Raw genomic sequence first — 27,772 nt, 5'->3', positions numbered from 1 at the left:
ACAGATTGTTCATTCCCTGGCTGAGAGCAATCACCTGCAGACCCTACAGAGCCTTTAGCTTCCCAGGCTAATTAGGATCCAAGCTCACCTGATCCCAAACCCAGAACTGGATCGGGGGATGTGGAATGACAGGTCCCTCTACCAAACCTACCTGCCATTCCATATAAACCCAGGCCCGGCAAAATTAAATAACAACTCAGCAGCATATCGCTGCTGAGAAACTGATCCATCCTGGATTTACCATCTCACACTGTGTAGCAACCTAGGTGAGATGTACACCCCCTCGATCACTTCTCCAGTGACATGTCTACATATCCCCCCCCTCTTTTTCAGACCGGAGGGCTGAGCCTTTTGTCCCCACAGACAACTTACCCTTGACAATGCGTCAGCATTTGCCTGTAATTTCCCTGGCCTGTGTTCCACAGTGAAATTAAAGTTTTGTAGGGAGAGAAACCATCTAGTCACTCTTGCATTTCTCTCCTTGTTTAACTTCATCCATGTTAGGGGGGCATGGTCTGTCACCAACTTGAATTTCCTGCCTAGCAAGTAATACTTTAAAGATTCTAGGGCCCACTTCACTGCCAAACATTCTCGCTCCACAATGGCATAATTTTTCTCGGCCGGGGTTAGTTTTCTACTCAAGTACGTCACCGGATGCTCCTCACCATTCACTACTTGTGAGAGTACTGCACCTAAGCCTGTGCTAGAGGCATCTGTCTGGACCAGAAATTCTCGCCTGAAATCGGGGGTGACTAACACAGGTGGTTGGCACAAGGCCGACTTAAGGCTTTGGAAAGCCTCCTCGGCCTCTGGGGTCCACGTGACCATTGCTGTCTTTCCGCCCTTTGTCAAGTCAGTTAGCGGAGCAGCAACTGAGGCAAAGTTCGGCACAAATCTACGGTAATAACCCGTAATACCCAGGAAAGCTCTAACCTGTTTCCTTGTCAGGGGTCTAGGCCAATTCTGTATTGCCTCAATTTTATTTAGCTGTGGCCTAACCAATCCTCTTCCAACAATGTAGCCCAGATATTTGGCCTCTTCTAGGGCTAGAGCACACTTCTCGGCATTTATGGTCAACCCTGCATCACTTATGGCATCCAACACCTTACAGAGGTGACTTTCCCAATCAGGGCTAAAAATGACCACATCATCGAGGTAGGCGGCTGGATAATCACGATGTGGTCGCAGAATCAAGTCCATCAACCTCTGGAAAGTTGCAGGCGCTCCATGTAACCCGAACGGCATCACTACATACTGGAATAGCCCATCAGGGGTGGAGAAAGCAGTTTTCTCTTTAGCCTCGTCAGAAAGTGGAATCTGCCAATAGCCCTTTGTGAGATCGAGGGTGGTTATGTACCTGGCGTTACCCAACTTCTCAATCAACTCATCTACCCTGGGCATAGGATACGCATCGAACTTGGAGATCTCATTCAACTTTCTGAAATCGTTACAGAACCTCCAAGTTCCATTGGGCTTTGGGATTAGCACAATTGGGCTGGACCATTCACTCTGTGACACCTCAATTACCCCCAGAGCAAGCATACGTTTTACCTCGGCAGATACGGCTTCCCTACGTGCCTCGGGTATCCTATAGGGCTTAAGGTTTACTCTGCTTCTAGGCTCAGTTTCAATGTGATGATGGATGAGGTGTGTACGCCCTGGGAGGTCAGAGAACTTGTTTTTGTTTTTCTGTAAAAATTCCTGAGCCTCCTGTTTCTGTGACACTGATAGAGTATCACCTACCTTGACTGGAGGGATTGGTTGTGACAAATTATTAACAGTATTTGTCGCCCCCAAGGATTCCCTGTCTTTCCAGGGCTTGATCAAGTTTATGTGATAAACTTGGAAAGGCTTCCTTCTACCTGGTTGGTGCACCTTGTAGTTCACCTCACTGATCTTTTCAACAATTTCATAAGGACCTTGCCACTTCGCCAAGAATTTACTCTCAACAGTGGGGACTAGTATAAGGACCCTATCGCCTGGGTTGAATGTCCTGATTCTTGCGGACCGGTTGTAAATTCTACTTTGGGCCTCTTGAGCTCTCTGGAGGTGTTCCCTTACCAGGGGCATTACAGTGGCTATACGGTCCTGCATTTGTGCTACATGCTCAATAACACTCTTGTATGGGGTGGACTCATTCTCCCATGTCTCTTTTGCAATGTCTAGTAGACCCCTAGGGTGATGACCATAGACCAACTCGAATGGTGAGAACCCTGTGGACGCTTGGGGCACCTCCCTAATAGCAAACATGAGGTAGGGTAATAAATGATCCCAGTCACGACCATCTTTTGCCACCACTTTCTTCAACATATGTTTCAAAGTTTTATTAAATCTCTCCACCAATCCGTCCGTCTGGGGGTGGTACACAGAGGTACGGATGTGTGAGATTTTAAATAGTCTGCATAATTCCTTCATTACTTTCGACATAAATGGCGTACCTTGGTCAGTTAGGATTTCTTTGGGGATCCCAGTCCTAGAGAACATATAAAACAACTCACGTGCAATTGTTTTAGATGCAGTGTTTCTTAAGGGTACAGCCTCAGGATAGCGGGTCGCATAATCCAGGACTACCAAAATATACTGGTGTCCTCTAGCTGACTTTACAATGGGACCCACTAAATCCATGGCAATACGCTCAAAAGGCACCTCTATAATAGGGAGCGAAACCAAAGGACTGCGAAAATGTGACACTGGGGCACTAACCTGACATGTGGGGCACGACTCACAGTATTTTTTAATGTCATCATATATGGCCGGCCAAAAAAACCTCTGGAGAACCCTCTCTCGCGTTTTGTCAGTCCCCAAGTGTCCCCCAAGAACATGGTTATGTGCCATGTCAAGCACCTGACGCCGGTACGGCTTAGGTACCAGAAGCTGTTCCACAATCTCATCCTTAACCTTATTAACCCTATAGAAAAGATCATTAGTCACCGAAAAATGTGGAAATCTTTTTTCAGCATCTGGTTCCTGAGGTACCCCATTCATTACAGCAACCTGCTCTCTCGCATTTTTGAGAGTGGGGTCCTGTAATTGTGCAGCCCCAAAATTATCTCTAGACACCTCTAAGTCTAGTATATTTTGCTCAGTGGGAGGAGCCTCCTCCTCCCCAGCCAGGACCTGTAAAGGAAAACAATCATTTTCATCCTGCATACTTTTATCATTCACAGTGGACAAGGCAACCCCCTTAGAGGTATCCTCACTCCTTTTGGGGATTTTTCTTTTTTCCCAGAGAGCCCAGAATAATGGAAAATCGCGCCCCAATATTACATTATGCATGAGGTTTTTAACCACACCCACTTCATATTGTACGGTGCCTTGTTCAGTCCCGACTTTAGCCAGCACTATAGGGTACATTTTTGTATCACCATGTATGCACACAACACTCATATGCTTTTTAGACTCTAAGTCCCCAGTCACCAGGCTAGCATGTACCAAGGTTACAAGGCTTCCTGAGTCCATTAACGCTTTAACAGGAAAGTCATTGATTGTAATATCGCAGATTTGCGGTTCAGTCTCTAGTCCAGGAACTGCAGCACAAGATGGTTCCGCAAATAGCGACTGACGCCGGCTAGCGTCACATTCCATGGGTTCAGAGGTAAGAGGGCAATGGGCCGACACGTGTCCCGCCTCATGGCATCTCCAACACTGGATAGGGCCTGGTCTCTTTGGCAAGGAGTCCTTTTCAGAGCCCCTTAGCCACCCGGGACCATCACCAGTCTTTTGTCCCTGAGACACCACTTGAGCCCTTTTCCCCCCATCAGCACCCCTCCACACTCCCCCAATAGATGGAAGTCTCTTACCAGCTGACGGCACAGATCTGGCGCTCCGGGGAGGTGAAGATGCTGCAGGAACATCACGGAGGTAGTCCTCAGTCGCCTGGAACCTCTCCACAAGGTTGACAAGTTCGTTTGCATTCTTAGGATCACCTTGTCCCACCCAGCGTTGCAAGTCAGTAGGAAGGGCTCGGAGGTAGCGATCCATCACGACCTTCTCTAGGATTTGTGCAGGAGTAGAAGTGTCTGGCTCCAACCACTTTCTTGCCAAATGGATTAGGTCATACATCTGGGACCTCGCTGATTTGTCCAGACTGTAGCTCCAGTTGCGTACCCTCCGGGCACGGACTGCAGTAGTAACTCCTAGTCGGGCAAGCATCTCCTCTTTTAGCCGAGTATAGTCCTTAACCTCTTGCTCACTGAGGTCATAGTAGGCTTTTTGAGGTTCACCTGTTAAATAGGGCGCAATTACCTCTGCCCACTCAGCGGCTGGTAACTTCTCTCGCTCAGCCACGCGCTCAAATACTGTTAGATAGGCCTCAACATCGTCCTCAGCAGTCATCTTTTGCAGCGCTTTCTGCACAGTCCTTCTCCCAGAAAAAATCTCTGGAGCGGCTCCCATCACCACAGGCGCCTCTCGATTTGCTATCAGGTGCTCAATAAGTTGTTGTTGTGCAGCCATGGACTGTTCATGTCGTCTATTGGCCTCTATCTGAGCCTGCTGTTGTGCAGCCATGGACTGTTCATGTCGTTGCTGTTGTTGCAAACTCACTTGCATAAACTGCTTCAGCATCTCCTCCATGTTGCTGGACTGTTCCTGGAGTGTCATTGCAGCTTTCACCCAAGACATAAGCAGCTGTAGCCAAGTCTGTCCACACCGTTGCCCCTAGCAACCGACTTTGCCCGCATTCGAACACCAATTGTAAGGGATCTTCCCGGGGTAGGGTGTGTTTGGACACAGTTCACAGCAGACTTGGAATTTATAAAGCAGATCTTGGCGTTTATTCGTGGTACAAACAGTCCAGCAAACAAAATATACAGCAACACCGTGCTTTCTAAGTACAACAAAAATAAAAGTCCTAGCCCGGCTGGGCGCTTACTAACAGGTTCTGCTCACCTATCTGACACTTACAAACACAGCGTCTTTCGCCTGGATATCGCAGGGTGAGTTTTAGCTCCAGCAGTGGCTGTGCTTGCAGCTTCCTTCAACACACAGATTGTTCATTCCCTGGCTGAGAGCAATCACCTGCAGACCCTACAGAGCCTTTAGCTTCCCAGGCTAATTAGGATCCAAGCTCACCTGATCCCAAACCCAGAACTGGATCGGGGGATGTGGAATGACAGGTCCCTCTACCAAACCTACCTGCCATTCCATATAAACCCAGGCCCGGCAAAATTAAATAACAACTCAGCAGCATATCGCTGCTGAGAAACTGATCCATCCTGGATTTACCATCTCACACTGTGTAGCAACCTAGGTGAGATGTACACCCCCTCGATCACTTCTCCAGTGACATGTCTACAATATATATATATATATATATATATATATATATATATATATATATATATATATATATATATATATATATATATATATATATATATATATATAATGAATCACAGTATATCAAAACGTATATCCCAAAAAATTCATAGAATAGAATAATAAAAAATTAATAAAATAAATCAATGAATAAAATAAACAGTTTCTCTTTCAATGATAAAGTACAACTTATGAACTAAATGGGTCGAAATCTCTGGTCTCCAATCAGAGATATCTGGAAAATGTGAGCGGGGGGACTATTGCGGTACAACTTGAATTTGTAAAAATTTTTATTCTAATAAATTGTATTATTTTTATGTAATATCTATCCCTTTTTTTCTTACTTTGAATTAACCTATTTATGTGTACCGCAATAGTCCCCCCGCTCACATTTTCCAGATATCTCTGATTGGAGACCAGAGATTTCGACCCATTTAGTTCATATACAATTGGGATGAGGGTGCACAGTAGTACTTTGTAATTTTTTTTATATGCGAGGCCACCCATTTCAAAGTACAACTTATGGTGACTGAATATCCATCCATCAAATTATAAATATAAAGTGCTGCTGCTGGTAAACATTTCTGCAGTGCAGTGCTGGTGATGAGTGGCTTCTCCCCTTCTGTGAAGCTAAGTATATAGGTGTCCCCTTACCTTACTGCTGTAAGGTAACAGCATATGTAAACAGGTTTACCAGGGGACACACAGTGGTTCCATTACAAAGCCTGGTTACATATGCTGTTACCTTACAGCAGTAAGGTAAGGCGACATGATATACTGTGATTCATTATATATCAACTTTTTTCACAACGTTTTCTAGCAATAGCACTTTATATGTTCATTTATTTTTTGATCAATACTGAGTCACTATAAATTTTGTACTTTAATTTGGAAAAGTTTTTTTTACAGGCATTGCTTGTGGGACATACTGTGATTTATTTTTTATATTCTCTATTTGCATTGAAGGAAGCTTTATTTGTTCATTTATGTATTTGTGTCTATTGCACTCTACCTAAAGCTTTTTTGCATACCATTGCCTCTTGGTTGTGTGGTTTAATACCCTTTCCCCTTCTGCACTTTATTTGTAGAGCGCAGAACTATTCTATTCTTTCTTTGCTTATCCGAGTTCTGACATTTCCCTCAGTGTTTGCAGCAGTACCTGCCCCTCTTTATTCATTTGGTTGGCACAGGGATATTTGTCTTCATTATATCTCCCATGTAGCTCACAAGCGTGGAAACCACCTGCATGGGCATGACAGTGCCCAAAGGACACCGCACGTTCAGCGTGGAATACGTGATGTTGATGCACAGTGATGGCGCATTCCCCCCCCCCCCCCCCCCCCAGGCACACTACGAACAGTGACAACGAACGAAAGTTATATGTCCAAATTGAACTGTAAGAGATGTATAAAAGAATTCATGAATAACAAGATACTACTGATAAGGAGATAGACCAGATAAACCAGGGGAGGCTAGCATTAGGTCAATTAAATGCAAGGAGTGTAATAGAATTGAACCAATAGAGCATTACCATATCCTTCCATCCCTGTTTAGAGTGATAAAGTGGAGGGTTTTTTTTGGAATTTAAATGAAGCCATGGCTTGGTAAGGTCATATATTTCCATCCTTGGGGACTTTAAATGAAGCCATGGTTTGGTAAGGTCATGTATTTCCGTCCCTTTTGAAGTAAAAAATAAGGGGGAGCAAGAGAGTGGGACTTTACATGAAGCACATGGTTGCAATAGAGTCAATTGAACATATAGGAAATGTATTGATTAATATATAGTATATACATACATATAGTGCTGGTATCAATTATAAATGATGAGCATGGTAATAACAATAAATATGGTAATGACATGGGTATCTCATGATATAACCACAATAATATTCCATAGTTCACCAATAGCAAGATTGTATAAAACCATAAATTGTGAAATAGTGTCTGCAGGACACTGTAAAGGTGGATATTGCATAATCACTTAATGGTCTGGGTAAGTATTAGTAGGACGCTGCACATCCAGTGTGGATGATATGATGCAATAGTGCAATAGGGTGGCTGCTCTTTACACTCCCATTAAGGCTGCCTCTGGAGGAAATCCTGCCTTTTGGAGTTGTGCCTCCCCCTCACTTTTCTCCTGTTTTTTCTCACTGTTTATCAGTGTTTTCTACTCTTTGTAGGCTCATGTTACTCCCTTCCTCTACCTTAGAACTGTCAGAATATGCTCTGACAGTGCTTGGTGCCTGAATTGACAGCCATGCACCTGACCATCCAATTAGAGCCCTAGAATGCACTGTGAGGTACACAGTGCATTGTGGGGCACTGGGTGGACGAACGTCCTGCTGAGCACCCCGCAAATTGGGGTGTTCACTGAACGGGCAGACGATGTTTGGGCCAAACTTTTGCTCAACCCTAGTTGTAGCTAAATCCAAAGTAAGGACAAGACTTTATTCCCAATATATTTTTCATCTTGAAAAATAAACTTAAAGTGGAATTAAACTCTAAATTACGACAATGCTAGGAAACAGAGATTTTTTGGAGAAAAGTCCTTCCACTTTTCCCTAGCAAATTGTTTTTTTATCTTCTGTGTATTCTGTATGGTGCATGCACTGTGCAGTGTACACTCCCAAATCATTGCTGGTTATGATGTAACTGTGCGCCTGTACAGAGGTTCTATCATTAGTGGCAGCTCAATGGATGAATAGAAAAATGGGGAACCCAGTAGGGATGGAGGCAATCATAGTGGCAGGGACCAGTGACTATTAATAGTATGGATCGGACAGCACTAGAGGTGGCACATTTGTAGGGTTAATGTGCCATAGAGTGAAAGTATGCTCTGCATTATGACAAGAACCCACCCAGTTCAAAGTAATTGAGTTTTTAGATCCACTTCAGACAGACTTGATTTCACATAAACTGTATCATGTAAAATATGAACACTTGACAGATATGTATGAATCATAGATAAGTGTAAAAATGCTGTAAAATATATGTGTAAAATGAATAAAAGCCATATAGTTGTGCAAATATAATGATGGAAATAACTCCCAATAAAACTTAATTTAATACAATAAAGAACTTCACATAATACTATGTCATAAAACTTTGCACTTCATTAAAGTGACACTATAAAGTTCATATGTGAATCCTTTTAAAATCTTTCTTAATATATAAAAAGTGCTTCTGTAGACGTGCCCAGTCATGCAGTGTTTCCGGGCGACAATATTTTGAATGGCTTCAACCCCTCGTCCCTGACCTGTCCCTTGCCCTACTGAATCACTCCTCACAGATTTACACCAAGGCCCAACTATGCCTACTTCTACAACTCACAACGGCAGCTAAGCAAACGATAGCGAGATCCTGGAAAACCCCAACTGTAAATATCGCTGAAGTGAAGAATAGGGTCACCCGGGCCATGATACATAGCAAAATCAACGCCACTGTCCTAGACAAAATCCCCACAAAATTACCCACTTTATGCCACCTGAATTTGACAAATGTCTACTCGAACCTCTTACCTCCTATGAGCCCCCTAATAAATGCTAATTGATCAAGAGCTCTTGGTACCCATGCGGGCCGCCCAGCCAGGAACACACCCCCCCCTTATTTCTATTCTCCCTGCTTTCTTACCAAGAGCACCTCTTCTCCTCTACCTCTCTTTCTCAAACTCTCTTCTGCCCTCCCCAGTAATTCCCCCCTATAATCTTATATGCCCTGTTGGTAACGATGCTAGATGTCCCCGTGGCATACCCGTTGTCGTGCATCTCTATCCACAGAGTACTGTCATGAAAGAACTTTTGTGCAATGTTGGGCTTAGGCCCCTGACGACTATCAAGTTAGAGCTAAAATTTTGATTGTGAATAAGGCTTCTGCCAACCTCACCTGAGTGTGATTTAGAACCTTAATCTGTAATCACCCTTTTTTTAACTGAATGTACTCTGCTCAATGTAACAACCACAAGCTGAATTGTATGTACCAGTATTTGTTACCTGTTTGATACCAATAAAATCTTTGAAAAGAAAGAAAAAACTTACAACAATTAGATGTGATATAATTTTCAATATGTTTACTAATATTAGTAGCATGAGATTGCGTGATGTATTTTCACACTCAATAAAGCGTTTGAAAATAAAAAAGTGCTTCTGATCATCCATGTAGCCAAATCCTACACTGTTGTGAGTCAGACAAATAATATCTGTGTTTTAAAAAAAAATGTGTGCTCCCTCAAGGCTCTCAGAACTCTCACCTCCAATATTAAATCAACCAGCATATATAAATAAATCTACCACGTCAGCCTCTGTACATGGGGGTCTCCCTTAGACCACCAATTCACCTCTCCAGGGGATATACAGGATGCTGCGCCTTTAATGTTTCAAAGGATTATTTTAGCCATGGCGTAGAACTGTCTTTTGTTGATATGTCTGGTGTGAATATTGATGGGGCATGGTGATTTTTTTTTTAAATGGGACAAGTGGGAATGACTTACATTTGTCAGGATGCTTGCGGCTGGCAGCTTCCTAAAAAACAACCTGAGGGGCAGCTGTCACATTAAGCAGTTATAGTAATACTGATACTAAATGTTTCACTTCCCGCTGCCACGTTGACTGAACACCAATTTAGTTTGCTCAGTTGCCAAACCTCTGATCAAGCAGAATTTGGTCAGAATGTAGGTTCAGACTCAACAAGCTCATCCCCATGCATATATTTTTCTTTTAAAAAGGAATGTGCCTACTTCTATTGGTATGGATAAAATACTTCTCACAATCATTTTCTAAAAAAATGTAGATAGACTGAAGGTTAGAAGAGGCAGCTGCCAACTATGGGACATTACCTTTTATTAAACTCGTCTCTGTGTTTTTCAATGGTTATTCAAGTGACTCTGTGTACCCCGCCCCCCTCTGATGTAACGGAAACCTGCCTGTGTTACATCAGAGGGGTGCGGGGTCACTCATACGTCACAGGAAACCCCCGGGTTTCCCCTTGCGTCAGAGGGGGGCGGGGTCAGGTGATGGGTGGCCCCGCCCTGCGTATATAAGAAACGTCAGGCCGCCGGAATCCCTGCAGTGTCTCCTCCGTGGAGACAGAAGAAGGATGGATTCGCTGCGCTGATTCAGATGAGCCATCGCTGGAGAGATGACCGTCCATCGCTGTATAGCAAGAGTGGATTACCACCGCTGTAATCTTTTTTTAATTTTTTTTTATTTTTAATAAAGGAATTTTTCAAAAGTGTGTTTGTCTTATTTAACTATTTTTTACACTTTCTTTGTGAAATGGTAGGGGTACTTTTGTACCCCCTTACCATTTCAAACAGGGGGGGGATCTAGGGAGTCCCCTTGTTAAAGGGGGCTTCCAGATTCTGATAAGCCCCCCGCCCGCAGACCCCCACAACCACTGGCCAGGGTTGTGGGGATGAGGCCCTTGTCATCATCAACATGGGGACAAGATGCTTTGAGGGGTCACAGACCCCCAAATCATCCTCCCAATTTTGAGGGCATGTGGCCTGGTACGGTTCAGGAGGGAGGGGGGGCGCTCTCTCGCCCCCCCTCTTTTCCTGCGGCCTGCCAGGTTGCGTGCTCGGATAAAGGGTCTGGAATGGATTTTTAGGGGGACCCCCACGTCATTTTTTTTTTTATTTGATGCAGGGTTCCCCTTAATATCCATACCAGACCTGAAGGGTCTGGTTATGGATATTTAGGGGGAACCCCACGTCAAATTTTTTCTTAAATTTGAGACAGGGTTCCCCTTAATATCCATACCAGACCTGAAGGGCCTGGTAATTGAATTTGGGAGACCCCCACGCTTTTTATTTATTTATTTATTTATTTTTTTATCAATGACTTTCAATTAATGATCTCTGTATTACGGAGCCGACAATTAATAATAGCTGCGAGTGATTTTAAAGCATAAATGACACTTTGTGCAGGGACAGTTCTAAGCACCAGAAACATGCACCCCTTCACTGGCAAACTATAGACACCCCCCCCCTACGAAATTTAAAGGAATATTACACTTTTATTGTTTCACTTTAATCATTATTAAAATCACTGCTTCCGAAAAAACGGCCGTTTTTAAAACTTTTTTTTTTTGCATTGATACATGTCCCCTGGGGCATGACCCGGGTCCCCAAACACTTTTTAGGACAGTAACTTGCAGAATCTTTTCTCTCAAATCTTTTTTCTCTGTCGAATATTTTCTCTATATAATCTTGGACTAATAGAGGTAAGGTTAGGCACATTCGACCACAGGTTCTATAGACACAGATCGTTATTGTCAAAGTCACATCGAATCTCCTATTCTATATCGAACTGTTGTAACAATGAAAACGAAAATAAAGCATTTATTTATGTCGGATCTTTCGTTTTTCGGATTCTGTGCTTTCGTTATCGTTTGTCAAAACGAAAACGAAAATAGATGAAATTCGGACGAAAATGCATTCGGATGAAAACGAATGCACATGTCTAGTGTTGAATAGCAAAACATGGTCTGGTCATGAAGGGGGTAAAAAAGCTTCTGGTGGTCAAGTGGTTAAAATTCTAAAAGCAAAAAAAAAAAAAATGGTGAAAAACTGATATACTGTACATTGCACTTGCTATCTTTGAGGACTACAGAACCAAGTTCTATGTTAATAAAAAAATAAAAGCGGAGACTTGTAGTACTATTGTGCTTATATTATCCTGATTCTTTTGATTGAGTGTTGAGTGTTGTCATCCTAGGGCTGGAACTATGTCACTGGCATCACCAGGTGAAATACAGAAAAAATGTTTTTTTTTAGTAAAATTTCTGGCTTTAACATAGCAACTGCATTTACTGTACAGCTTAAGTTGATTTGTTAATGTATTGGCTTGCTGCCTAAAGCTCTTTGACATTTGAATCCTCTTTGTCACAAAGCAATATACTTGTGTGATTAGGCTATGTTGGAAGCAGGCATTTCTTGGTTCAACTACTGCATGCTACCAGGGTCAGTCTGAATAGACTTAACTTCACTGAGCTATAGTACATGGGGGTATGGCTGCTTCCGTAAGCAGCTAATGAAACAGACATTTTTCTTCTTAGTTGCTTACCTTTAAGTGCTCTGGATTATTATAATATGTATGTGTTAGAAATAAAATAACAAATCAAGGAACATTTCTACCTAAGAAAAATACAGGAAATAGCCACAGCACATTAAGAGTCTACATATATCCATCAATTTCTTTGCCGTAAGCTGCAGATACTTTACACCAGCTTTTCTTTGGAAATGATCTATCCCTCAAACCGAAGCTCTGACATGGATATCTACAGTATCTCTTATTTGTCTGCCAATGATCTTGTGTCTGTCATTTTAATAGTGATATAGGATGATAAGTGCTGTATGCTGTGCCATCATCTAAATTTGACAGGTCTCTCATAATCTTTGAACAAAGGAATAACTAATGTGGTTTAGGGACAAAATAAATGCACACTTTATGCTGAAACAGGTCCGTCTGCCTTTTCACGCACATGAACTTTAATGGCATTCCAGTCTTAGTCTGTCAATATTGAGTTGGCCCACCCCTTTAAGCTGTAACGGCTTCAACTCTTCTGGGAAGGTCCACAAAGTTTAGGAGTGTGTCTATGGGAATGTTTGACCATTCTTCTAGAAGCGCATTTTTTAAGTCAGGCCCTGATGTTGGGCAAGAAGGCCTAGCTTGCAGTCTCCGCTCATTTCCGCCCAAAGGTGTTCTATCGGGTTGAGGTCGGGATTCTGTGCAGGCCAGTCAAGTTCCTCCACCCCAACCTCCCTCATCCATGTTTTTATGGACCTTGCTTTGTGCACTGTTGCACAGTTATGTTGGAACAGGAAGGGGCCATCCCCAAACTGTTCCCACAAAGTTGGGAGCATGAAATCACCCAAAATGTCTTGATATGCTGACACCTTAAGAGTCCCCTTCACTGGAACTTAATGGCAAGCCCAACCCCTGAAAAACAACCCTAAAACACAATCCCTCCTCCACCATGATTTGGAGGGGTGGCCCAATACTTTTGGCAATATAGTGTGGATGAGTGAGTTTGGGGTGGAGGAACTTGACTGGCCTGCAACACAATAAAACAAAAAATACCCTTCTGGAAGAATGGTCAAACATTCCCATAGGCACACTCCTAAACCTTGTGGACAGCCTTCAGAGAAGAGTTGAAGCTGGTATAGCTGCAAAGGGTGGACCAACTCAATATTGAACCCTACAGACAAAGACTGGGATGCCATTAAGGCTGGGTTCACACTTAATTTGAATGTGGCTCACAGCAGGGGTTCGGTGCATCCCTGTTCTCTGTTTTAATAACCAATCAGGCCCACATTGTTGCCTAAATTCGTACCTGAAACAGATCCAAAGACGCACAGGACCCCATGCAATCCACTCAGCAGCCACCCCAGAAATGTGTGAATCTGCTCCATTCAGAGCAGGTCACAGCCTCCTGTCATGCAAATTTGATGTGGGGAAACCCAGATCCAATTAGCATAAGTGTGATCCCAGCCTTAAGTTCTTGCGCTTGTAAAGGCAGGTGTCACAATACTTTTGACAATATAGTGTATTCACTAACTGCTTCTCTGGGGTGTCATAGCATCACACAATTTCTATAAATAAGAAACATTTAAATTCTCATGTTAGCCCTTTAAATTTCAAAATGGTTTACCTAAATATCTTGTGTAAGTTAACACACAAAGATCATAAAATATGCAGCTGTATCCTTTACCTGACCAATGCGTTTTTGGTACACATGCAAATAATGCTTTATTATACTACAATTGTTGTTATTATAATTTGTTCTACTAAATCTGTTATAGAAGATGTCACAGACAGTTACAAAACTAAAATATTACAAATCCTGCAATAATAACAAATGTTATAAAAAAAACGTTATTTACCTTATCATTTTAGATTTTTATATCCCGCAATTTTTGCTGTTTACCTATGGCTCAATTTGTTTCGTTTTAAAGCCTGTGCTTTAAAGTAAAACACCAGCTTATTGCAGATTTTGCATCAGTAGTCTTCTATCTTATTTTCTGTTAGTTGTACAATAATCAAGGAACACATAGTAGTAATCTGTATAGAATTTAGAACAGATTTTGCTTTATAATCTTCCTTGGAATGCTTTTCTCTTTAATCCTTTTGCAATCTGTTCTTCTATCAGGGAAACATCATGTGATGCTTTGTAAACTGTTTCCATTAAACCTTCCCAGATGTATGAGAACTTAACCCTTTTATGCTAGATATTGGGTAAACAAAAGGTCGGCAACCTTTTCCACATTAAGTTTAAATCTACAAGCATTAGACAACTAGTGTGCCAACAATAGCACGCCATAGCCAAACAGTTCATTTTTAAATTTTGCACTCATAGTTGCATCGACAATGATATTTTAAACTCATTAATAGTTATTATAATAACAGGTGCACACACAGAATGTGTTTATAATTACAGTACCATTAAGGTGTACTGAACAGTATACTGGACTACCAGTTTCAGTGTGGTCCCTGTCCCTATCTTTCACAGCTCAGTTGAACTATGTCTACCCTGTAGGATGTAAATTTCAGCTGCACACACAGTTTAAAGCATATCTATGGTCAAAATTTTTAATTATATATTGATTTCCACATTGTATTTAAATTATTTTTGCCTACGCTTAATAATCCGAATGATCTTGAAGTTTGTAAACTTCCTTTTTGAAGATACCCATACATTACTTCTTTGAATTCTGTGACCCATTCACTATGCCCTGTGAGTAGGCACTACTGGGGTCAATTTACTGAAGGTTACCACATGCGATAACACGGTGGCGTGACTCATTTGCATAAATTATCGCAAGCGGTAAAAAAGGTCAAACCCCCCTCCCCCAAAAAAAAGGTTCTACTGTATTTAACGCCAAATTAAAAATGTGTCTGTAAATATCGCAAAAAATAATCCTGTTAGATGTTAAGGCCAATTTACAAATGGAACAGGAAATAAGAAACCTGCAATATTTATATTTATCAGCAGGGTTTTGCTAATGGTATCACTGGCAGTATTTCCTGATCCTCTGAGTGTGTTTGGAAATTGTGAAAAAATCAGCTATGGAGGTGTTTGAATGTAATCTCTTGCAGTTCAACCTCCTGAGAAGGTGTGTTAGGAGGAGAAGAGTTGCCCTCATGGCTTCAATGCATTATGCAGCGCACACACTTCTGGATGACTTTATGAAGGCTGAAGCACTGCTAATGTTCCGTCTGACCAAGGAGCTCATTCTCCTACTGTACATCAGGTTGCATGTTATGTTTGAGACCGCCATCTAGCGGATTAATGCAATACTTGGCATGACCAAATTTCTAGGCACACTGCATTTTCTGGGAAATACTTCTTACCAGATGATTGCTGGAGATGCTGGAGATGTGGTCGGAATGTCTTAGGCATATTTTTCAAGAATCCTTGGAAGAGTGCTACAAGTCTTTCATTCAGGAGCACTGACCTACATCTACATGCCCTCATCATGCCCAGCAGGAGTGGAAATGAATTAAGGGAGGATTCAACAACATGGCATTGATCCCAAATGCAATGGGTGCAATCAATTGTACGCATGTCCTCCTATTCCCACCCAGTCACAAGGAGTACACCTACCGGAATAGAAAGGGATATTGTTCCATGAACATTCAAATGGTGTGTGATGTCCAAATGTTGATCTGCGATATGGTGACTTAACTTAACCCCAACTTAATATTTACCTGTAAGCTTAATATCTGCATCCACCAGGTGATCCATCGGATCCATGAAAGTAACCAAGATCTCAAATGGTAAGGACACATGCCGGGCCAAATGCTGCAAGGCTGCATCCACATTTGGTGGGGTCTCCCAAAGGCTAGCCTGTGAAGAAGGCATGGGGTACAGTTTTAAGAGTCTGTTTTTCAAATTCAGTTTTTTATCCAGTTTCTCCCATTAGTCCTCAAATAATTCCTTAATCTCAGGAAATACTGAGAAGGTAGGTCCCTCCTTTTTCATCTTAGGAAAAAACCTGCGGATCTTTTGTGGTAGGAGTGACTCTGACTCCCAATCCAGGGCTACCATAATTGCTTGCACAAAGGGGCCTACCAGATCATAATCAAAGGTCCCATGCCCAGCATCCTCTGGATCTGATACACTCTCTTCAGGTGAGGCGCGAGATGTCTTGGGCTGTGTAAGCCTATGGGAAGAGTGTCTCATTGGAATCACCATGTCCTGGAGGCTCTCCTGTACTGCCTCACAGATATAGTCTTTACATCTTGCATCATCCTCTTTATCTGATGCATTTCTCCAAGGCAACCCTCGCAGATAAGCTTTCCAGGCAAGGCTGGGAGTTTGAAGGCCCAGCATAGACCCTGTGGAGGATGTTGCGCTTGGGTCTGAACAGGGGTAGATGTCTAACACCCAGTTCATGTGGGTCAGGAGTGAGCAAGAGCCTCCGTACAGATGGACGGGATCCATGGCCCCATGATTACTCAGAACGTTGGTGGGACTAATGCTTTGATGAGCATCTGCGATTTGGGCTTTGGCTCCTGCAAAACAGCCAAGACAGACAACTGTGAGCTAATGGTTAGCACTCTTTTCACCATCGTCCCATGCTCATAGCTTTCTTTAGATCTTTGTGCCTCTGACCTGTGTGGTGTGCTCATCTAAAAAAACAAGAATCACTGCATGAGACAGGGAGCACAGAGAGAACACTCTCTTCCCATCCCTGTTTTTTCTCCTTTTATTTATTTTATTTTATGGCATGTCCCCTTTAAGCAGCTTACAGTGAGGGAAGGCAGCAGGGTGCAATGGGTGGCTTGCTAAGTCCACAGGCAGGTACTAATCATTTAAAGACTAAAACAAAGAAAGAAAAATAGATTACTTACAAAGTGGCCCTTTAAGAGCTATGGGCGGAAGAGGCATTTTGACATTGCTTCTGCCATGCAATCATATGGAGATCTCCATTCCAAACTAGGAGACAGATACGATTTCCTCCACTGCTACTGTCAGCTCCGGTAAGTGGCGGAGGGAGGGGGCCTTCTCCCACCACCGATAAAAGTGATGTTGTGGCGAATCTGCTGCAGAAACCACTTTTATCTGAAAGTGGACCACCTGCTAAAGAAGAGGATACCAGGGTTATGGCAGTTAGCTGCTGTCCTAACAATGGTATTCCATTTCAAAATAGTGATGTAAAAGTGGGGCAGGGGGTCCGTAAGTAGATAAAAAACTTGTATAACCTCAAATGCTCATAACTGCTGCTAAACAGCATAAAATCAGCATATAAAAGCTGTGAAGCAAACTTTTTTCAGTGTCGGTTTCCAGCTGTCAAATTTTCAACATTCAGAAACATTTGCCCTAATGGTGCATTCCCAAGGAATTACCTCTCAAAGACATCAAAAATGTGGCACAATTCCTCCCAAGGACACCCAGAAAGGGGCACAATTCCTTCCAAGGACAAGTGGCACATTACCTCCCAAGGACATCAACAATTTGGCACAATTCCACCTAAGGCCACCCAGAGAGGGATACTAAGCCCTTGTACACATGATCGGAGATTCCGACGGAATGTGTCCGATCAGAGCATTTTGTCAGATATTCCGACTGTGTGTGGTCTGCATCGGACTGTTTCCGCCGGAATATCCGCCGGACCAAATTTTCCAACTTGCCGGAAATATTTTCGGACAAAATGCTCCGATCGGACATACTCCGATCATGTGTAGAGAATTCCGATCGGACAAAGTGCCACGCATGCTCCGATCAAATTCCTACATCAAAGCTATTGGCTACTAGCCTGAACGTAGTCCCATCGTAACGAAATTACGTCATCACGTTCTGAAAGATCGGATTTTCCGACAACTTTGTCCGACCGTGTGTATGCAACCGTTTCGGACAAGATCCGTCAGACAAAATCCGACGGACAAAATCCGACGGATTTGGTTGTCGGAATCTCCGACCGTGTGTACAAGGGCTAAATCTTTTTTTCTTCAACGTAAGGAAAAAAAAAAGATATAAAATGATATCAACATCTACTAGGAATTCCAATACCAGTCTGCATAAATGCTAGCATCCTTTTTTTAAATAAACACATTTATTTATAAAATTTTCTTTCATATTGATGACAAATTTATTTCATTCACAGCATTGATAATCTACTGACACTGCTTTTGTTTCCATGCTGATTCTGTCTTTGACATTTTTGGGCCCATCAATTTGTCAAACACTGGGTTTAGATGCTTGATGATGGCTAGGTTTTCAGCATGCGTGAATTAAAAATTTCTTACATGTCCCTCTGTTTCTTTCACCACTTAAGGACCAAGCCTCTTTTTTACACATTTTTTTTTTTGCTTGAAAACTACTTAGAATCCCCCAAACATTATATATATATATATATATATATATATATATATATATATATATATATATATATTTTTTTTTTTTTTTTTTTTTTTTCCTTACACCCTAGAAAATAAAAAGGCGGTCATTGCAATGCTTTCTTGTATTTGCGCAGGGGTCTTACAAGCGCACTTTTTTGAAAAAATACACTTTTTTTAACTGAAAAACAGTAAAGTTAGCCCATTTTTTTTTATATTGTGAAAGCTAATGTTATACCAACGTCGGGTATGGTGATTTGCGTGAAGTGGTTAATGTTTACTGCGATAGTAAGCTTTTTTATTTTTTCTTCCAAACTGTCACTGCTGTTACTCTCCTGTCTCCTTTTCACTGTCACTGCCCTCTTCTTCCAATGGTTGGTATGTCTTGCCAAGTTCTTGAACAGCAGACACTTTGCATGCAGTCTACTTTTTGCACTGAAGTCTCCTCTTCACTACTACTGTTGATTGTTATTCTGTCATAGCCCTATAAAAAAAAGAGATTGATTCATTTTTAGCACATTTTTTAGTTGTAATTACTTGATTAATGTTCACTAATCGTTTTTTTTTCCAGAGGATTCTTTTGAGACCACACTCCCCACATTTATTCTGAAGGATGGTTGGTACCACAAATATGTAAACTGTACAAGCAACAAGAAGACAATTGTAGATCTTATTTTATGACGTTGACGTTGTTATCATTGCCATTATACTTATATTGGTATTTTTCTCTGTTTAATCGTCTATGGTGTTTTCCCAAGACCTGTTTCATATGTCCTTTGAACCTGTGTTAAAATAAGATATATATATATATATATATATATATATATATATATATTTATTTATGGTCAAAGCCCTATGGCCGATACGGATATGAACAAATAGACTTACCAAGATTTACAACATGAAATGGACCTGAAGTGTGCCCTGGTCTGATGGTCGGTATACCAAAATAAGGGAGCATACCCTAGATTAGAAATGAATATTTTGTGAAGAGAAATTAATTTGAGAAATGCCCTGAAAAGGGGATGGGAGGGTGGGTGCCGCGCACACGAAACTGACAAAGGCGAGCGGGCTGGTTAAATACCCCCCGGGCTCCTCCCATAAATTCAGGCCACCATACTGGCCTTCCTACTTATGGTCGAAGCCCTATGGCTGATACGGATATGAACAAATAGGCTTACCATAAGATTTACAACATGAAATGGACCTGAAGTGTGCCCTGGTCTGATGGTCGGTATACCAAAATAAGGGGGCAAAAACATTCAGGTAGGGGTGTAGTTTTATTAGTTTTAGCTTAATTAGTTCAGCAAGTTTGGTGAATGCTTGTGCCATTTCCGCCCAAGGATTAGGGATGTACTGGGCGAGGTAGGCAGGGTTCCAACTGCTTAGTCTCTCAATGGACATGACTTGGGACCCATGCCAAGATGCTGCCAAGGGTGCTCCAATACTAAAGAGTGACCACGGTACGGACCGTGGTCAAGGTGTAGGCTGCGTAGAAGAACCCCATGTGTTTGGAAAACTGGCAGGTACACAAGTGTTAGCACGAAAAGGCAACAGGGGACTAGAGTTTACGCGTTCCGGTAGGAGTGACAGTAGGTGGTCGAGTATGGTTACTCGACACCAGGTACTGTTTGTTCTATAGAAATGGACGTCTATCCTGGAGCCAGGTTGCTGGGTTTTAGACACTGCAAGGTGGAGGATGAAATGGTGTTGGTAGCAAGCCAAATGACGACTACGCAGAACTTGGCCTGTGGGATTGCTGAAGGTGAACTTGCTGGGCCATCAGAACCTGTAGTAGGCTAAGTAACTGGCTGTTTGTATGAGCAGGCTGGGCAGAAGGCCAAATTGCAAACTAGTGAAGATAGTAGACCAGTCCCAGAAGATGACAGCCTGGAATGAACATACAATGGGTATTAAACTGGTGCCGCCAAGATAACTGCAGCAGTCTGCGCAGGAAGGACATAACCGAGAGCGGTCCAGACCTGGCTTTATCAACAAGATCAACCTCGGCCCAGTTGTCAGTGGTGAAAGCCACGGCCTGTCCTGTCCTGACATGACCCCAGAGTCGAGAGGCTGTCATGACCGGGTATAGCTTGAAGAGGGAGGAAGTCCAGGTAAACCCGGGGTTAAGGAGTATCCCTGATGCCATGGTTCTGTAAACCAGTGGTGGCCAAAAATTGCAGCAAAGCCTGTGGAGGCTGTGGCATCTGTCACTACCAGGGGTGACAGGGGCATCGTAGATGGTATAAACATCGCTATACCAATCCATGCAGTAAGGAACCTTCCGACATTGATAGGTCTGCTATTGCCACGGCATCTAAATTAAGGATCTGAGAGGGGTCCTGTGTCTGTGAGAGGAAGATCAGGAGGCGTGACATAAAGATCGACCCTGGGGAATGGCCCGTATTGCAGATTTGAGCATTCGTCAGGTGGTGTCTGTGTAGAACCTGGCTGCCAGTGCTACTAATGATAAATTGGCTAGGCCGTGGAAAACCACAAAGGGTCAGGTAGATGGCCACTTGGATGACTAGACTGGGGAATGTGCGAGGATTTTATATGCCCCTAAAGACGGCAGTTGTGATGGGCGAGCGTTTGCCGTTGGCTATGGGCTGATGCCTCTGAATGCCTCGTAGTGGGGATCTTACTGTATGGGCCATAAAGACAGATGGCTCTCCGGGTCCTGTAAGGATAAGAAATGCTGAATGCTGGCTACGTATAGCCTGACCGTGTTACAAGAAGAAGCCAGTTGCGTGTGTCAACACGATCCTGGTGCAGGACGGAAGTTGAACTCAACTGTCCTAAGGGAGAGATGACATACAGGAAACGGTGAGTGGCTTGTAAGAAAAGCCACAGGAGACAAGTGGCCAATTAAGTGCTGCTGAAAATGACGTGTAGCCAGTTTGTGTGCCACTGAGACTGTGCTTGCAAAAGAATGATTGCAAGAAGTTATGCTAAGTCGCGTGCCTTGGCATGATTGCAAAAGTTGTGTTTAAACGTGTGCTTGCGACAATTGCATGGGAGTTTGTCACTGGAGATGTGTTCGTAGTGACTGTGAGAAATTTGTGTTACCGCATGTGCTTGCGAAGACTGCAGGAGTTGTGCTTGAACGTGTGTTTGGATGCGTGCTTGCAACGGTTGCAAGATGTTATGCCAAGATGCGTGCTTGCAACGATTGCAAGATGTTATGCTAGGATGCGTGCCTGCAACGATTGCAAGGAGTTACACCAGGATGCGTGCTTGCCATGATTGTAAGGAGTTATGCCAGGATGCGTGCCTGCAATGATTGCAAGGAGTTATGCCAGGATGCGTGCCTGTAACAATTGTAAGGAGTTATGCCAGGATGCGTGCTTGCAACGATTGCAAGGAGTTATGGTAGGATACATGGGTAGTTAGGTCGAAAAAGACAGAAGTCCATCCAGTCCAACCACAAATCAAATAAATAAAGTATCGCACAACCCAACATACCCAATTCTACACCCACATCCAGAGGAAGGCAAAAACCCCAGCAGAGCATAGTCCAATTTGCTACAGCAGGGGAAAAAAATTCCTTCCTGATCCCTCGAGAGGCAATCGGATTAGACTCAAGTAACAAGTGTGTGAAGTGAATGAGTGAAATGTTTGCCGTGACATAGGCTGACTGCGATAAACGACGTTTCAGGCGATAAGTGACAAGTTGAACTGTGGAGCATGTAATGAAATGCGACCGAGCCAATTGGTAACAAAACAACTGGAGCACACCGGAACGAATCGGTGCATCTCGGATGCGACCGATTCGAATCGGGGCACGGTATATGGCGGTCAAATTAATGAAATATCTGTTATGACAGAGGCATAAGTCGTCGTGCCGCGACTGCGACTGATGATGAACCGGACTCTGGAGCATGCACTGAAATGAGGCTAAAGCACTGGGGCACACCGTAACGAATCGGTGCATCACGTATGCCACTGGATTCGAAACGGAGCGTGGTATGTGGCGGTGAAATTATTTTGATTGCCATGACAGAGGCACGAATCGATCATGCCACTGTTGCGACTGACCGTTAATCGTGCATGCTCTGGAGCATGTACTGAAATGTGGCTGAAATACCTGGGGCGTGCCAAGGCGAATTAGTGCACGATGCGACTGGATTCGTATCGGAGCGTGATACGTGACAGTGAAATGATTTCCCATGACAGAGACATGAATCAAAGAACCGAAACCTGCAACCGACAATGAATCCTGACTCTGGAGCATGTACTGAAATGAAGCTGTAAACAACTGGGGCACATCGGAACGAATGTGACTAGATTCGAATCGGAGCGCGGTGAGTGACAGTGAAATGAGTGACAAAGTTTGCCATGACAGAGGCCCAAATCGGTCGTGCCGCGATTGCGATGGACCACGAACGGGACTCTGGAGCATGTACTGAAATGAGGCCGAAAAATACCTGGGGCACGCCGGAACGAATTGGTGCATCGTAGATGCGACTGGATTCGTATCGGAATGTGATACGTGACAGTGAAATGATTTCCCATGACAGAGGCTCGAATCGGTGCGCCGCAACCTGTGACTGACAACGAACGGGACTCTGGAGCATGTACTGAAATGAGGCCGAAACATACCTGGGGCACGCTGGACGAATTGGTGCATCGTAGATGCGACTGGATTCGTATCGGAACGTGATACGTGACAGTGAAATGATTTACCATGACAGAGGCATGAGTCGGGGATTCAACAAATGGGACTCTGGAGCATGTACTGAGATGAGGCCGAAAAAACAACTGGGGCGACCGGGACGAATCGGTGCATTGTGGATGCGACTGTATTCGAATCGGAGCATCGTAGGTGAGAGTGAAATGATTTGAAATGATCTGACATGGTTTGAAATGGTTCGGCCTTGACATGGCACTGACCAGTGCCCATCAAATCCACGAGAAACATCGATTAGTCTGTGGAGCATAAAAACAGTGAGACACGCCTAAACAAAGCTGTGTCTTTGCGTCGGTGTGAGGTACACAAAAAATAAAGAAATGTTTGGTATGATAACGTAACGAGTAGTAGACAGACGTCGCGGCTGTGTGTAGGGTTTTACGAATGACTCGTAAGTTTGACATCGAGGTTTAGTGACAATACATTTACAATGTATGAAATGACACGTCAACCAAAAAAACCCTACCTGCGACAGCCGAATCGACGCATTAGTACGTAAATTGCGAACGGGTACGAGGACCGCGAACAACTACGAAGCGGTAACTCACGGATGCTAACGAGTTTCGAAGAGTCGCCCTAGTGACATTGTGCCGTGCACAGGAAACCGACAAAGACCACAGGCGAGCGGGCTGGTTAAATACCCCCCGAGCTCCTCCCATAAATTCAGGCCACCAAACTGGCCTTCCTGCATATATGAATGAAAATCTTTTGATATTCCATTATGATTCAAATATATTCAACTACCTTTGATAATTGTTTATGCAGGTTTTCCTTCCATTTTTTTCTGAAACAATCTGGAGGTTGTCTAATGCAGAGATGCAGAGTGACATCTCAGTATTTACTGCATTACAGGGAGATAGAGAAGAGAAAAAGGTAGAAAAGGGAAGATAGTTGAGAGAGGTCAAAGGAGCACGATATAAAAGGAATGGTGAGTAAGAGGAAGGGCGAGATAGCATAGGGAAAGAGAGAGAGAGAGAGAGAGAGAGTGAGAAAGAGAGAGAGAGGGAGGGAAGGCAAGTGGATAGAGAGAATGAGGGAGGATATCACTTTATAGCATCTGAGCTTACATATGTATTTGCAAATGTGTGCAAACTAAACCCCTGTTTTTAGCGCATACTGTTAGGCTGGATAATTTGGTTGGTTTCTGGCTGGTCGGTAAGTTGAGCTTGGAATTTTCTTTGGTGTTGTTTGACATGCGTCACCTTTCCATGTGCTCCTTTCTGCAAAGTCCAGGTATAGATGGGGTAGTTGTCATTTGTTTGTACTGTTGGAATACAGGTGAGGGGACGCACGACACCTTTGTGCCATTGTGCAATATGCTGGGTGTCAAGTGCTCCTCTGTGCCTTTAAAGAGGGAAGGGCTCCTTCCAGGCGCACCTGCCCTCTATCTATCCATTATAATGCATGTGGTCCTACTATGGAGGCTCTCATAAATGTATAGAGTTAGGACTGCAAATAATGCTGGGGTGCCGTGAAGTGGCTCTGCAGCTTACGCATGTATTTGCAAATGTGTGCAAATGAAACTCCTGTTTTTAACGCATACTGTTAGACTGGATGTTTCCGTTGGTTGCAGGCTGGTCGATAAGTTGAGCTTGAAATTTTCTTTGGTTTTGTTTAACATGCGTCTCCCTTCCATGTGCTCCTTGCTGCAATGGCCAGCTATAGGTGGGGGGCAGTGGCCATTTGTTTGTACTGTGAAAAAAGACTACAGGGGCTGGTCTAGCTGCACAAAGAAGCTTACGGGAATGATAAATCAGGTAAGTAAATGATGCTGTAATTATTCTCCCAAGATAAAAATGAGCAGCCAATCCCTGCAGTGCAGGCCCAACTCCACTGCAAGGAAGGACTTAGTATTTCTGGAGTATACCTTTATCAAACTTTACTACAGCTATGTTTTCTTTAGAGACCTGACATGATCTCGTTAAGACTGCAGCTATATATAGTATTGTTTTGAGTGTTGCTAAGATCTTTAGGACCAATTTACTTAATTTGTGATACATTTGTTAAGGCCAACTCAAAATAAATAGGCTGCCAATGAACACTAACATGTGTACAAAAGCACATTCCCCTTCTTTTACTGCCATTTACAGCACATTAACACTACCATGGGTTGTCATGCATTGTGACCCACTACAATGCAGATGCATTACACTAGTTTGTTGGGTGCAATTTAAAATTAATGGCACTGCAATGCAGCAATGTATGTTGACTGCATTAATATTGTATGTATTGCAGTAGCACATGTGATAACCTGTGTGTTATCACCATGTGAAAATGGGAATGGATCTTAATGGACGTACCATCTGCTTAAAGAGGAAGTAAACCCTGATGGGTTTACTTCCTCTTTCATTCCCTGCAAAGGCAAAGCATAATGGACTACTATGCATCGCATAGTAGCCCATTATGTGTCACTTACCTGACATAGGAGCCAGCGATGTCACCGCTGTCCCCTGTAGTCCGGCGCATCCATCTTCTCGGTGGGGTCTCGCAGCTCCGCCACTGTCATTCAGTGGAGGTGCGATGACGTCACTTCCGCGCATGCGCACGGGAGCCGACACGCGCGGCAGCTCCGTTATTGGAAATGCCGCGCTCAGTGCGCCTGTGCGCCGCTGTCTACAGCGCATGCGCCATAGACAGCGGTGCCTGTCTTCGGGCAAATATCTCCTAAACCGTATAGGTTTAGGAGATATTTCTTGGACCTACAGGTAAGCCTTAATCTAGGCTTACCTGTAGGTCAAAGTGGTTTGTAAGGGTTTACAACCACTTTAAGTACCAAATTGTACTTAAAATGCTACACTCTTTTGGTGTTTGCCATTGAACTAAAACCGTACTGAAAGACATATAAAGGCTACCATTTTTTACCTCTTTCTGAACATGCTATTTGCCTGGATCTCGCTGACCTCAATAGTATATGAGTCACTGACCAGGAACAAGCACGCAGCAATCAAAGGCTGAGTAAATTCGAAAATCCCAATGTGAATGCTTGTAATAGGTCTAGCCTCAGAAAATACTGAAGCCCTTAGGTTGTTAAGACAGCCAGCTAGCTAGCATTTTTAGCTGAGGTCAGCAAAGGCAATCATATTTTTTCAGTACAGGTTTATTTTGAGTTGAAATCCTCAAAGAGAGATTTGTTTTTGAAGAATTGGAATGTCTCACATACTTAAATGAGAAGCAATTAACTCCTTCACGTGCTTACAGGAGATCTGAAAGCTAAGTGGCATAAGTTTAATAAGCATTTCACATTGTTAGTCTGCATTCAAATACCTTTAATTGCCTGTCTTCATTTGTGTATATAGTGGATATAATGATTATGACATTTAAAAGGGCTCATCAGAATCCAATACAGCAATGCATTTAGGTTTCCTCTTATTAATAGTGGATGTACAGTGCTATAGCCTGTGCCCAATTAGACTAATGTTACCTGCCCAATAAAAAATCCTACTTTACCAAAAGACATTTTCCCTGACACTTTTTATTATCATTCATCTCAATTTCTCCCTTGCATTATTCTCAATGACAGCCATTGAATGTCGTATTTAGGACCCTGATAAGCAGCTGGAGAGTGGTACATGATAGCTTCATATGTCCAATCTATAACCATCCTATTTTAAAGGATAAGTTCATCTTTGGGAACATGTTCCACTCATTTTTAAGGTGGAACATGTAATATGTTCCCAATGCTGCAGCCACCGCCTGATCCCCCCAGAACAGCAGTACGGGGATAAGTTCCCCATACTAGCTGTCAGTTTTTGTGCGGGGTTACAGCCATGTCATTCATACACAGAGCTCTGTGTATGAATGAACTAGAAGTCCCAACATCCTTGCAGACGTCGGTTAGTTAACAATGAACCACCATGGAGCTGTAGAACAACATGGTAGTTCATTGATTCTTCCTGTCAGTTTATCTGCTTGCCCATATGGGATGTACGGGCACACAGATATACTGACAGGTCTACAGGAGACCTGCATGGCACCAGTGACATGGTTGTACTATTAAATTTTAGCAGACAAAATCAAGTTAGCAGATTCACAGTGCTGTGGGGTAGGGCTGTATAAGGATCAGGACTGGATACGCAGAAAAACAAATCCGTTGGGAGGTAAAACACCCTCCATAAATGTATTGCATCTATATTTGTAGCTGTTTTTCTGGAGTTTGTCTTTATAGTGGTTCTAAAGCCTAAGCATTTTTTTACCTTAAAGGATAAGTTCACCTTTTGTAAAATGGTAAATGTTATACCCATATTTAGGGTGTAACATATCACTAACTGATCTCCATCCTGAGCCCCCATTATGACAGTGGGCCAGGGCCAGCTGTCCCATGTGCTTGTTTAAGAAAGTCTCTTTCTTTTTGTATTGCTTCCTTTAAGTGAAATCCCTGATCTTCCTGCATGTCCCCTGCTTTTCTAATAAAAACTGATCACAATAA

The sequence above is a fragment of the Lithobates pipiens genome, unplaced genomic scaffold, assembly GCF_037356315.1.
Source record: "Lithobates pipiens isolate NorthernLeopardFrog02 unplaced genomic scaffold, aLitPip1_a1.2 Scaffold_16, whole genome shotgun sequence".
Taxonomy (NCBI): domain Eukaryota; kingdom Metazoa; phylum Chordata; class Amphibia; order Anura; family Ranidae; genus Lithobates; species Lithobates pipiens.
This window is presented reverse-complemented; position numbering follows the sequence as displayed.